The sequence below is a fragment of the Malaclemys terrapin genome, chromosome 11, assembly GCF_027887155.1.
Source record: "Malaclemys terrapin pileata isolate rMalTer1 chromosome 11, rMalTer1.hap1, whole genome shotgun sequence".
NCBI lineage: Eukaryota > Metazoa > Chordata > Testudines > Emydidae > Malaclemys > Malaclemys terrapin.
In genome coordinates this window covers 15,324,022-15,336,787 of record NC_071515.1, presented here as the reverse complement: position 1 = coordinate 15,336,787, position 12,766 = coordinate 15,324,022, and the positions used below count along the sequence as shown (strand labels likewise).

Genomic DNA, 12,766 nt, shown 5'->3' with positions numbered 1-12,766 from the left:
GCTTGAAGGACAGTGCAATCTTCTATAGAGCCTATGCAATGGGAATTGGTACAGGGCCTCTTTATACTGCGAGGCTTCTTTTAACTGCTGCCATAGGCCAGCATAGCAGTGAGGCTCTCACACCAGGTCTGCGCACACTAGAAGCTGGTCAAAACTAATATTTTTTGCCTTGAAAATTTTTGAAAAAAGGTTTCATTTTAATTCAATTTTTTAAAAATTGTTTTTGATAAAAAATCAATTGAATTTAGTTGAACTACTTTATTTGGTTTCAGTGAGGAAAAAATTCCACTTATTCTTACTTTTAAAAAATGTGACCCATTTTTTTTGGACTGGAAAAAGGCGTGGTGGGGGGAAATGTAAGACAAAGTGGGGGGAAAAAACTTTGCATCCAAAAAGTGCATGCAGCTTTACCACACACCAATCTCAAAGACAGTCCCCTTTTTCCCCCTAGTCAGTGGGATGAGTGAGTAGGAGTATTGAGGGACAGGAACAGGCTGGCGGCAGAAGCAGAAATGGACTGTAACCACTAGAACACCCTCCTCTACAGAACCTGGAATCCTGAATCTACATTCCTCTCATGTCAGCAAACAGTGCACGCTTAATTCGGCCCCCCTGTGCGTATGCATCACAATATTGTCTTTAATTCTCTAGTGAAAGAGACTGTCCAGGAAGGGAGAGATGTTATCCCTGAACAGTGCAGCACAGTGGAATCAACAGGCTAAATCAAGACAAAAAAGATAGAACTGAAAAGGCTTGTCTGCAAAACCGAAATAACTGCTGGTATGAGGTGTGGACAATGACAAGCAAACATCAATACCTTTCCGGCCCATCAAACAAAGCAAGGATTCAGGAGGCAGGCCCTACAGGATAGCCCTCTGTCTGCAATCTGCTTCAGGAAATGAGGTTTATGACTGAGAAGCCTCCAAAATGAGCTATGAATTGCCTCTTTTGGGGGAATCAGGAAACAATACTAAGAACAGCATAGCTGTTAGTTGCTTTTGCGGTAATTTCCTTGACGAGCTCCTGGAGCTGAGCTCCCAGAGCTGAAGCCTGGATCATCATGCTGAGCAGAGGATTGGCTCCTGAATCCGGAGAGCCAAGGGGACTGGAGAAGTCCCAACGTATGCCATTTGAAGGCCAGTGTGTCCAAGGAGCTTTCAGCGCCTGCCTGCTCAAAATGTTGTCCCTCATGCCCCAATAACAGGGGAAGCTGCAGGCCTGGAAAGCTCTCTCCCCTTCAGGGCTGATGAGGCTAGACAGCTTGGGAGAAACCTGCTAAGAATTTTATCCTGATTTGGAGGGGGGAAGGTTTAAGTTAGCCTCCAGGGCCAAAATAGGGCTTTTTGGAGCCATGCAGGGGCATCTGAAGGCAAAATTTGGTGGGTACCCTGGATCTTCAAACAACCCCAAAGGAAAGAGGAAACGTGGACGGAGAGGAAATAATCCCCAACCGCTCTACAGTTCCTCTGGGAATAAAATAACGATGCTGGATGAGCGTGGTAGAGCACGGGGCTCTGGTTGGAGGCTGGAAGTGCCTGGCTGTGTTCCTTAAGTCCTTGCCAAATAGCTTTCTACTTCTGAAGGGCAGAGCTGCTCTGGGAACAGAGCTGTCGTTTCTGAGCCAGCTGTGGCTGCTGCCAGGTCTAGAACGGAGGATGATAAAAGCGGCATGGAAAGCACCGTCCAAGGCAGGGAGATGAAGAGGACTTGGAGGAGACAGCAAAAAAATGCCTCAATCCTGTCCCAGCTGTGTGCAAAAAAATCCTCTCCCTTGGGCAGCCTGAGCTGCAAAACAGTGTGAAATGCAACCTCCAGAGGCATGCCAGCTTCCACCGCTCTTCCATAGCGTCTGACAGATGGCCCAACTTATGGTGCCCATTAGAAAGGCTGATCTGGAGAAGAGTTTCAGGACTTTCACATCCACCTCTAGCGATATTTGCGATGATTCCTCTGAGAAAGGAGGGGGTGTACTGTATGCACTGTCTCTCTAGGGTTAGCAAGAGGCTTATGTACTTATCTGTTCATCACGAAGGTATACATTTATAGAGGGAAGGAAGCTACCAAATTTTGCAACTGCCTCCCTAAGACTTTTCACCAAGAGAAAAGAGGAGCTGCTAGGGGAAGAGAAACCAGAACAAGAGTGTGTTCATGGCAGCAGAGAGACATGGAGACCTGCAGTAGGCATTTGAATATAGTCTGTGAGTTGGAATCACTGCCAAGCAATCTTCTGCAAGCTGTAGGATCTCTTCCCCTAAAATACTACATTCAGGGAACATTCGTGGCCTACTCCAAAAAGGTGGGGCAGAGGCAAGGACTGAAGGAAGACAGGCAGGAATCTGTGGAGAAGGCAGAGACTTCAGGCAAAACGGATGATTGCAGACTAGTCCTTTGTGAATCGAGAACTAGGGAGCGATGATCTAAGAGGGGCACGCTTGGAAACAGCAAGGACCCTGAATCAGGGATGGGAGTTCGCTACCTATCGCTTAGTGCTCCTTTTTTTCCTTCATCTGTCCTCTGATCATTTAAATGGGTTCCCTAGGGAGGTGGTGGAATCTCCTTCCTTAGAGGTTTTTAAGGCCCAGCTTGACAAAGCCTTGGCTGGGATGATTTAGTTGGGGATTGGTCCTGCTTTGAGCAGGGGGTTGGACTAGATGACCTCCAGAGGTCCCTGCCAATCCTGATATTCTATGATTCTATGATCATCTCAATTTCCTTCCTGCTGTCCAGGAGATTAGAAAAGTGTAAAAGAGTCAGATGCCAGAGGAACGCTGTGTATGAACCAACTCGGGGGTCCTATGCCTCTAGGCTGCAGAAAGCAAAAAAAAAAAAAAAGGGAGTTGAGTCAATAGGAGTCTGTCAGCTGGGAGAAACAGGACTTTTTGCTGCCTTACTTCCTTGCGATTGGAACAAATATATTCTTCAGTTTGAATGGAATCATATTTGTACAACAGGGAAGGAATACACAACAATACACCTTCTATTTTTGTTTGTTCTAAGATAACCCAACCATGGGTTTGCTTTGCTTCATTAAGCATGAATCATGCAGTCATCCCTATTCTGTCTCCATATTTTCTTGGCTATTATGCTTTCAATTAAATATACACTGCATGACCGTCACAAATTAACTGACCCCCCTTAGAATAACCCATTACAAGACCCTCTTAGAATAACCCCATTCCAAGATATCGGGAGAGGATGTACCAACATGAATGCATTTATGGTAGCTTATGCTCACAACCTCTGGTCAGCAACCTGCACACTACATATGCTGCCAAGTAACATCACAGTAATGATGTTTTCCTCATGCATTTCCTTTATCTCGCCATAAATGCTAACCATAGAATTCTCACCATAGACTACTAACCAAGGCTCTTTTCATATCTATTGTTGTCTGAGCAGTTTCTTTTTACATTCATATTATTTTTTGCCATCATTAAAGCTCCGCAGTCATTTTTCCAAAATAGGAGGCAAAGAGAACAGCTGTGGTGCAAATTAGTGGGTTGAAAATGCGATATAATTGTTGTTTAAATGTTGTTAAATTGCCTCCTAATTACAATGTGAAGTCATAATTTTGTAGGCTTCAAAAACAACTTTTCGTACTTAAGAACCAAGCCAACTTTTATTTTATTGTGTCACTTTTAGTTGGCCAGCAAATTACATTTTTGGGGGTGGGGAAGTGTGGCACGGAATACTTTTTATATTTCCAATGGTGAAGTTTCAATAGCTAAAATTATAAATCTGATACAAAATACTTTGTGGATTATGATGTTTTTTTGCTTTGGTTTGTTCTTCCATTTTACACACTGACTCGTTGGAAAGAAAAGTTTTAGTATAAGTAGGGTCTGAAAGATAGAAAATAAACACAACTCTATACTGTGCCTTTTCCCTCACATACAGTGCCTAAGTTGCCGAAAGCAACTAGTGATTTTTGCTTTGCTCCATGTCCGGGTGCTCAACCTGAGATCCCTCTTGAGGAAGTCTGATTATTGGAGGGCACATGCTCAGCACTTGCTGAAAAAATCAGCCCATTTTATTTAAAATATCTCAAGATGGGTACTGAAAAAATCTATGATCACTTTTCAACATGTAGGCTGGACAGCTATGTTAGATACATCCCCCTAATTTAAACCCTGATTATAGGCTATCAGGAACCCAGCATTTCTAACGGTCCATCAGCATCCCTCATAAGGAACGTGTACAATTCCAACTTTTTTGGCTTGTGCCTCCATTTCAAGCACAAGGCAAAGTACAACAGGCAAAACATTAAAACAGGCAAAAATTTTCCCTATGCCCTTCCAGAGGGCCTTGTGGTACTAAATGCCAAAGACATAGGAGCTATTATAACTTCTAACATGCGTGTAAAATGAGTCTCAATAAAACAAAGGTAAATAAGACCTTTGTGGGTATTGCTTTGTGTTATTGCTCTCTGTCTGTTAATCTGTTTTCCATTTCCTGACCTCTGCAGTCTCTCTCGGTCAATAGCTCCTCTCTTCATAGCAGGAACATAATGTCGTTGTGGGGGCGTGTTAAAATGTAATGAAAACAAAGATAAACCAGCCACTCCATACTGGATTCTACACAGCCATTGGAATAGCATCTCTTCTGCGTCTCCTTTCATTTTATGCTGATGGGATCTTGCCCACATTATCGTTTCGAGCTGTGATTCTCACACTCCATTTCCAGTAGCCCCTTCTGCAGTGCTTACGGGACCCTGAGCCCAGCATCTTCCCCACTTCCCCCGCCTTGACCAGGTTGATTAGATTCATAGTCTTCTCCAGAGCTGCACTCAGCATTTTCAGGTGGCAGGAAGTGCTGAGAATCGGTGAGTCTTGACACTACCAGATGGGACTTGGGTGTTCACCCCTGCACCCGCATCCCTTTCATCCCTGGTGAGGGTCCAACATCCCTGAGTCTGGTTCTTTCACACAGCAGCTCTGAGTGCCGCTGGGATGCTGGTTTTCATTGTTGTCAGGCAGGAAACACAAACATTTGATAGGGAAGTTTGCAAAACTCGAGCCACTTCTTGTTATAAATCAACCCTAAATTCACATTATCCAGAGTGTTTGCCGTACGATAGGGCAGAGTCTGCCAAGCTCAAGCTGAGCCACACCTAACTCTGCAAATAGCCCCACTGACTACAGAAGAGACACACATGCTTGGTTTGCTTGAGCTAGCACACTCAAACTAGCCGCGTGAACACGGCAGCATGGGCAATGGCAGGGTAGCCACCTGGCAGGCAGGCTTGTACTCAGCCAGAATACTTGTGTTAGTCAGCAGATATGTGGCTAAATTTGACGGTAATACGTTCTTTTAACTGCTTCGTTGCTGGACCTCCACTCCAGTATCTGGCCTGCCATGTGGTTCTACTGAATTCATAGGATGGTTCCAAAGAACACTCAGATGTATATTGTCCAGTGGTCAGTACAAGAGACGCATTTTGCCTGACATACTTGGCAATTTATGTAGCTGTCACATTGGGAGTTGAACCCCTGCTGAAATCTCTGGTAGGACTGCTGGGTAAGTGCTCTCAGGCATCAGGGTTTATGCCCTATCAAAATGACTCACTGATGGAGCCAATCAAAAAAGGTTTGTTGTGGAACGTTTTTGGATGAAAAACGGCTCTTTCGACCAAAGTGAAAATGTTGGTTGAAATGTTCTGTTTTTTTCAACAAAAAAATGGAAATTGAAAACCAAAAGCAAATTTTATGGGAAAATCTGCACGGTTTGATTCTGTTTAAAAATGAGTTTGGGGTTTGTTTTTTTCATTGAAAAAACAATTTTTTTTCACAGGAAATTATGAATTTTTTAAAGGACATTCTTTAACAGCTCTACGTCGTGGTACTCACAAAAGAAGCCAACTGAGCTTACCTGGCACCAGGCTCTTGGAGTTTGCTTTAGTAAACATGGAGCAATTACCTCAGGATTTGTCTCACAAATCTTTAAATCGCTCTCACGTACAAATCTCCTCCCTCCGCCACTTCACTATGCCCTGTTGCACCTTGGATAGTTATTTACACCTGTGCAAAGTAGGAGTAAAATACTCCCAACATCCAAATGACAATATGTCACACCCATTTTGCACAGAAGTAAAATGACTGCACAGCAGTGCACAGTTTATGATATTTCTTACACATGCATTTCGGACCTCACATGTGCTCGGCCTACCTCCCTTTGTGGAATTCTATGCCAGGGCTGCTTGTACCTAAGAATAGCTAATCAGCAGAAACTGTCTTGATAGAAACCGAGTGAGTATCCAGCCTTAAGTCACCAAACTGCAGCCTCCTAAATGTACCTGACCGCACAGCTGCTGCTGTAAGCATAAAGATTTCAGCAGTCCACCTGGAATAAGGGCAGCTGGTTTATGCCAGTGGATCTGAATAATACTCTGGTAGTGTTGCAGACAGAACTAACAATGCATAGCTGTCCCATCAGCCCAGAGCAAACACCAGTTACATTTCCAAGAAACAGGCTGGTATTTACAACTGATGCAAACTGAAATGAAACTGAAATTGGAAACAGCTCCCCTGGAGAACATCCACCTCTTCCCAGAAGATTCACAGCCTCCTTCTGACCACTGAGTGAACCGCTTACTCTGCTCTGGCTCTAGACCACCCACAACAAATATATCTGACCCTAAACCAAAAGGAGGAAGGGCAATTTTGTAAAACAAAATCAGTCTATATAATGATACATATAAATGAATTAATGTTTGTACAATGACAGGGGGAAGGGATAGCTCAGTGGTTTGAGCATTGGCCTGCTAAACCCAGGGTTATGAGACCAGTCCTTGAGGGGGCCATTTAGGGATCTGGGACAAAATCAGTACTTGGTCCTGCTAGTAAAGGCAGGGGGCTGGACTCAACTCAACTCAATGACCTTTCAAGGTCCCTTCCAGTTGTAGGAGATAGGATATCTCCATTAATTTATTTATCTAGAGGGCTTTGTAGACTAAGTCTCAGCTTTGAAACACCTAGATTTCCTGCAGTTATCCCAACATGGTTGATTCGATTCAACTCGCCAGTTCTTCCAAGGAAGATAAATTAGGGTCCATGCAACTTACTGTGCATGGGACTTTCAGAGGAGACCTTAAAAACCAAGGTCTTGTCTGCTCTGTGGGGACATTAAAAAGTCCAGGGACCTTTGGCTTTGTCCCTTGTTGTTAGCCAATCTGGAACAGATCAAAGGGGTTGGAAAGTTGCCCTAATAGGACAGCAGTGGATTTCCTGTGAAGGGGAAGTCCTGGCTCATAGAGAGCCGGTGCACCAAAAAACAGGAGAGGGAAGTCAGAACACCTGGTATTCTGGCAATCACTGGCAGATTCTGTGGCCTCTGAGGTTGATCCAGTTTACGCTGGGGCCTAAAGTGGCCCCAGCCACACCCGTGATCGTGAGTTTTAGAATGAGCTGCTCTCTACAGCCTTGCAGCTTGGGGTCCAGGCACGCTGCCGTTGCCCAGCGCTATACCTTGTCTGTGACTAAAACAGAAGTGTTCTGCTGCATAGCATTAAATATCTGTTGAAAAGACATCAGTGGAAGTATTGGGAAAGGGGTGCAAAACAGGCTTAAACCTTCATAATAACTAATTGTCTTTCATCAGGACATAATGATATATGAGCGAGTATTTTTTTCATATAAAATTGACTTATTTTACATTAATGCAGTTTGGGCATCAAACAGGCTGAAAGGAAAGCCAACCAGCACGGGGGGCGGGGGCGGGGGAGGAGAGGTTCCATATTCTTCTCCCTCTCTCTAATCAATCCATTTAACTTCCCTCAGGACTGATTCCCTGTCATTCTTTCTCCAGTACCGGGTCCCTTGCATTGTCCAACGAATGATACCCCTATAACACTTGGCATGTCCCCACGGTTTAGAGGAGAATACTTGCCAATGACAGGGTCAAGACGTTGATCTTGCTTTTATGCAGTGGTACCTGACTGAACCACAGAGTCCGAAAATCACCCCTTTGTACACGGCTGTTAAACCAGAACTCTGAACTTTAAAGCACACAACTTTTGAAAAGCAGGGAAAATAAGAATAAAAACACAACATGCTTGTGATTTGTGATTGTGATATGTTCCCGGCAGAAAAAAACATAATAGAAAGCTGATGAGGAGCACTCGTGGCAATACCCCCACTACATAACCAGCTTCCCCATTCTGTTTTATACAGTAATCAAAGGCTATTCTGAGCCTCTCAAAATGCCATCAACCCTCATTGAGAATGAAATAGAGCACATCTCCTCCGAAGCCTTTACAGGAGTAATCATTACAGCATGCTGGCCTGAACAGGGAGCTCTAATAGATAAAGATGGGTTTTTTTTAAAAAAAAATCCTCCTAAAATCTGAATAGTAACTTGATGATAATCTCTCCATTTTGTTATGCAAAGGGAAAAGAAACCCATAATTGTGCACTCTTGGTCTCTTAACGCAAAGAATAGGCTTCTTGATGAGATGCTGGGATGATTTAGAGCAGGGCTGGGAATCTGGTGGCAATAATACTTTCAAAGAAATAGCCATCCAACTGATTTGGATAAAGTAATCATTACCATTCTAAATCTAAACCTCCTCTGTGTCCCCTCCACCCTACCCCACCCCATCTAGCTTTGCTTCTTTTTATAGCTCTGATTTTTTTCGTTATCAGCATTTAACAAATAAGGAAAGCAGCATCTTTACATTGGCTACCAAGTCATTTTATACCAAATGGATATGGCCCACATGAAAAATATGTTTAGGGGGTATAATCCCTGGCCAGACTACATCTCCTATGATGCACCACAGTCGCCCCTCTTGATGGACTGCTGTGATGCATCATGGGAGTTTCATGGACTCATGGGAGAGGTAGTCCAATTCGGCAGCCCAGAGAAGAGAATGGGGCAGAAGGTACTCAAACAACAACTCTTATTGAGGCACTTCAGTGGCTTTTCCTAATCACTTTTTTTTTTTTTTGGTTTTCACCTATGTTTTGGGGTATTCAGAGTTTTTTTGCCCCAAAATGTGACCATTTTCAAAGAACGTGATACTTTTTTGGCAAAAAAATTCATTTAGTCAGAAGCAGTTTCGACCAGCCCTAATAGTTATTTCCTGACTCCTAGTCCGTTGTCCTAGCTGTTGAACTATGCAGAGTTGTCTAGCCTGCTTTTTTCCAAGATTTTTTCTGCCCTCCAGCTGGCGTGGGTGTACAGCAATACAACATTGACTACTGCAGCTTGACCCTTCCTGTAGTGCTTCAGTGCAACTGCTTCTGTCATCCCGAATGATGAACACACTGTGCCCAGGCCCCACTATTAACTTCCCGGGCCAGCTACAAACATCCCTTGGTACCACTAAGGGCTGTGTAAGGTGTCTGCAATGATGGGATGACGCTTGGCATGTCAGTGCATTTTAAAGTGTGCATATTTTGTAACCATCTACTTGGCTGCATAGGAGCCACTTGCATTATAGGCTAAATTTTTAAGTGAATTTGGCACCCACAAGTCAGGAATAGGTTTTTAAAAGAGCTCAGCTCCCACTTAGGCACCAAAATAAGTGTTCAAATTTCCAAAAACTCAGCATGTTGCGTACTGAACTCTTTTGAAAATCTGGCCACATGTATCACAAGTCTATCTTCTTGGTGCTGGGAATTTTTTTTTTAAAAAAAAAGGTCCCTATGTAGGTGCCTAAATGGGATTCTTTCCCAACTCTGACCCTCACTGAGGGTTCTGTGCATTTGAAAATCTGGGGTCAGGTCTTTCTGGTCAGCATCACCCACTCTTCCAGCTGTGCCTCCCAAATAAAAAAGGTTTTTGGAAACTCAGTGAGTGCCTCATCAGCGGAGTTTAGAAATATTTGGCAGTCACTCCCTTTATAGCCATGGACTTTTTTTTTTTTAACTGAATCAGCTGCAAGTTCTCTTGTTTGTTAACAGAGCCAACAGCTATTCATAGATGAGGCAGATGCTCCTTGATTTTAACCAGTGACAGTGAAGCTCAGTACATTTCCACTTCACATACTGATAGCTCTTGCAAAGTACAGCTGGGGTCCCCTGGACTGGTTACTGTCCTTTGGTGGGAGTGTGAACTCACGGTAATTCTAACTGGGGGAGGGTAATCCCACTGCAAGGCCACTGCAAGGCAAGAGCACAGCTAGCTGATCCCAAATATATATTAAATTGGTAGCAAATGTATGTCCAAACCCAAAACCCCAGAACAAATACCCTCCAAAACTAGAAAGGTTGAATCTGGATCTAAACGTTGTGGCTTGGGACCATGTATGTCAGAGAAAAAAACAAGAGGGACAAGATTAGCAGTGTAGGGCAACTCTTGCAACATGACCTTCAACAGCTAGATAGCATGGGCATATTAAGAGCCATCTTCTGATACCCTTGCTCATGCTGTGCCTTTTTCTGTGAGCAGCACTGCTCATTTCAATAGGACTGCTTATGGAGTGAGGGACTACATGTCATAAGGCTATGGACTCTGGCACTAAAAAAATACCCTGCTATAGCTAAGTGTTGGCCCACATGTGTTTTGTTTGATCCCAACATATGAATTTCACTCTTTTTTTTCTGTCACAAATTTAGTATATTTTAAAGAGATATTGTAGATTATCTCTGTTTTCAGATAGATCAGTAAAACTGAACTGTTTTAATCTACTTTATTTTACATAAGATTTGATGCTTTTTTATATTCTACTCATCCTAAGCAATAAAATTAGACCAGGCAGTTTCAAGTTCTGTTTATACCTAGGCTCGCTTTCTGGGTATTAGGCATAAAAAACTGCTTTATGATGTTGGCTTTCCAATACAGGGGCTAGAAACAGATACATGACATTAAACATTTCCCAGGGACAAGGAGACAAAAATGACTGAAGCTAGCCTGATGACTAAAAACATTGATTAAATTCTAAAATCCATCCAAAACTTCTTAAGGGAGACGCAAAGCAGAAAGAGTAGAGGACTTGGAACAAAACAAAAAACTCTTTAAAAAGCAGGAAATGGTACCAAAACTAACTGGCAAAACCTAAGAGCAGATTCTGTGTCTGGTTCTGTTCAATATCTTCATCAATGATTTAGATAATGGCATAGAGATTACACTTACAAAGTTTGTGGACAATACCAAGCTGGGAGGGTTTGCAAGCGCTTTGGAGGATAGGATTAAAATTCAAAATGATCTGGACAAACTGGAGAAATGGTCTGAAGTAATAATACGGACACATGTCAAGTACTCCATTTAGGAAGGAACAATTAGTTGCACATGTACAAAATGGGAAATGACTGCCTAGGAAGGAGAACTGCAGAAAGGTATGTGAGAGTCATAGTGGACCACAAGCTAAATATGAGTCAACAGTGTAACTCTGTTGCAAAAAAAGTGAACATCATTCTGGGATGTATAAGCAGGAGTGTTGAAAGCAAGACATGAGAAGTAATTCTTCCACTCTACTCCACACTGATTAGGCCTTAACTGGAATATTGAGTCCAGTTCTGGAAGCCACATTTCAGGGAAGATGTGGACAAATTGGAGAAAGTCCAGAAAAGAACAACAAAAAATGATTAAAGGTCTAGAAAACATGACCTGTGAAGGAAGATTGAAAAAATTGGGTTTGTTTAGTCTGGAAAAGAGAAGACTAAGAGGGGACATGATAACAGTTTTCAAGTACATAAAAGGTTGTTACAAGGGGGAGGGAGAAGAATTGTTCTTCTTAACCTCTGAGGATAGGACAAGAAGCAATGGGCTTAAATTGCAGCAAGGGAGGTTTAGGTTGGACATTAGGAAAAACTTCCTAACTGTCAGGGTGGTTAAGCACTAGAATAAATTGCCTAGGGAGGTTGTGGAATCTCCATTATTGGAGATTTTTAAGAGCAGGTTAGACAAACACCTGTCAGGAGTGGTCTAGATAATACTTATTCCTGCTATGAGTGCAGGGGACTAGATTAGATGACCTCTCGAGGTTCCTTCCAGTCCTATGATTCTTGGGTAAACAACTGATCTATAGATTTGACTTTATCATTGTACCAAATACTAAAACCACTAATTAGGGACAGAGTAGGGAAATATCTGGAACATTATGATGTGATGAAAGACATTCAGGATGGATTAATAAAACAATTAACCAAGTGTTTTGAAGAAGCAAGACAGCTAATAGAGGGACACTGTCAACATAATTTTCCTGAATTTTAAGAATACCTTTGATACAGTATCCTATTAATCTACAAGTTCATCTGTTATGGTATTGGAGATGAACTACAGCACTTGAATGCATAAGGAAATGACACCAACTAGTGGCAAGACATGGAATATTAGGATACATTTTGATCACCTATTTTGATTACCAGGACTTAGGAGAAGGAATGAATGAAATTGGATGGAAAGTTAAAACAGTTAAGTTCTTGGTTGCATATATAAAAGCATGAAGTCTTGCCTGAATCAGAGAGCTCCTGTCTTGCAGTGGAAATAGGGTTAGCAGAGGGAGAAGTCACATTTGGCAAAAACATTGACAGTTCTGGTCGCATTATTATGAAGAAGGTATTGAAGAAATACAGAAGGTAGCATATAGCCAGAGCCAACCAGAACAAAAAGGCAACATTAAATGCAGGTTTGCTCTGAACAGTGAGCATGTAACACATGGCTCCATTTTGCTCAGCAAACCTGTGCTCTGAGCAGAAGAGATTTCTGATAGTCGGCAGCAATTTAATCTAGCAGGAAGAGGCATAATGAGAGCCAATGGTTGGAAGCTAAAGCTAGACAAATTCAGACTAGAAATAAGGCAAAAATGTTCATGGTGAGGGTAGTT

The 12,766-nt window shown here is 42.6% G+C and overlaps 1 protein-coding gene across 1 annotated transcript in view; it reads right to left on the bottom strand.

Moving 5' to 3' along the window:
- The window catches only part of ERBB4 (erb-b2 receptor tyrosine kinase 4), a 978,527-nt gene that overhangs the window by 7,780 nt on the left and 957,981 nt on the right, over positions 1-12,766 (bottom strand). The gene's annotated exons all lie outside the window — the stretch shown is intronic.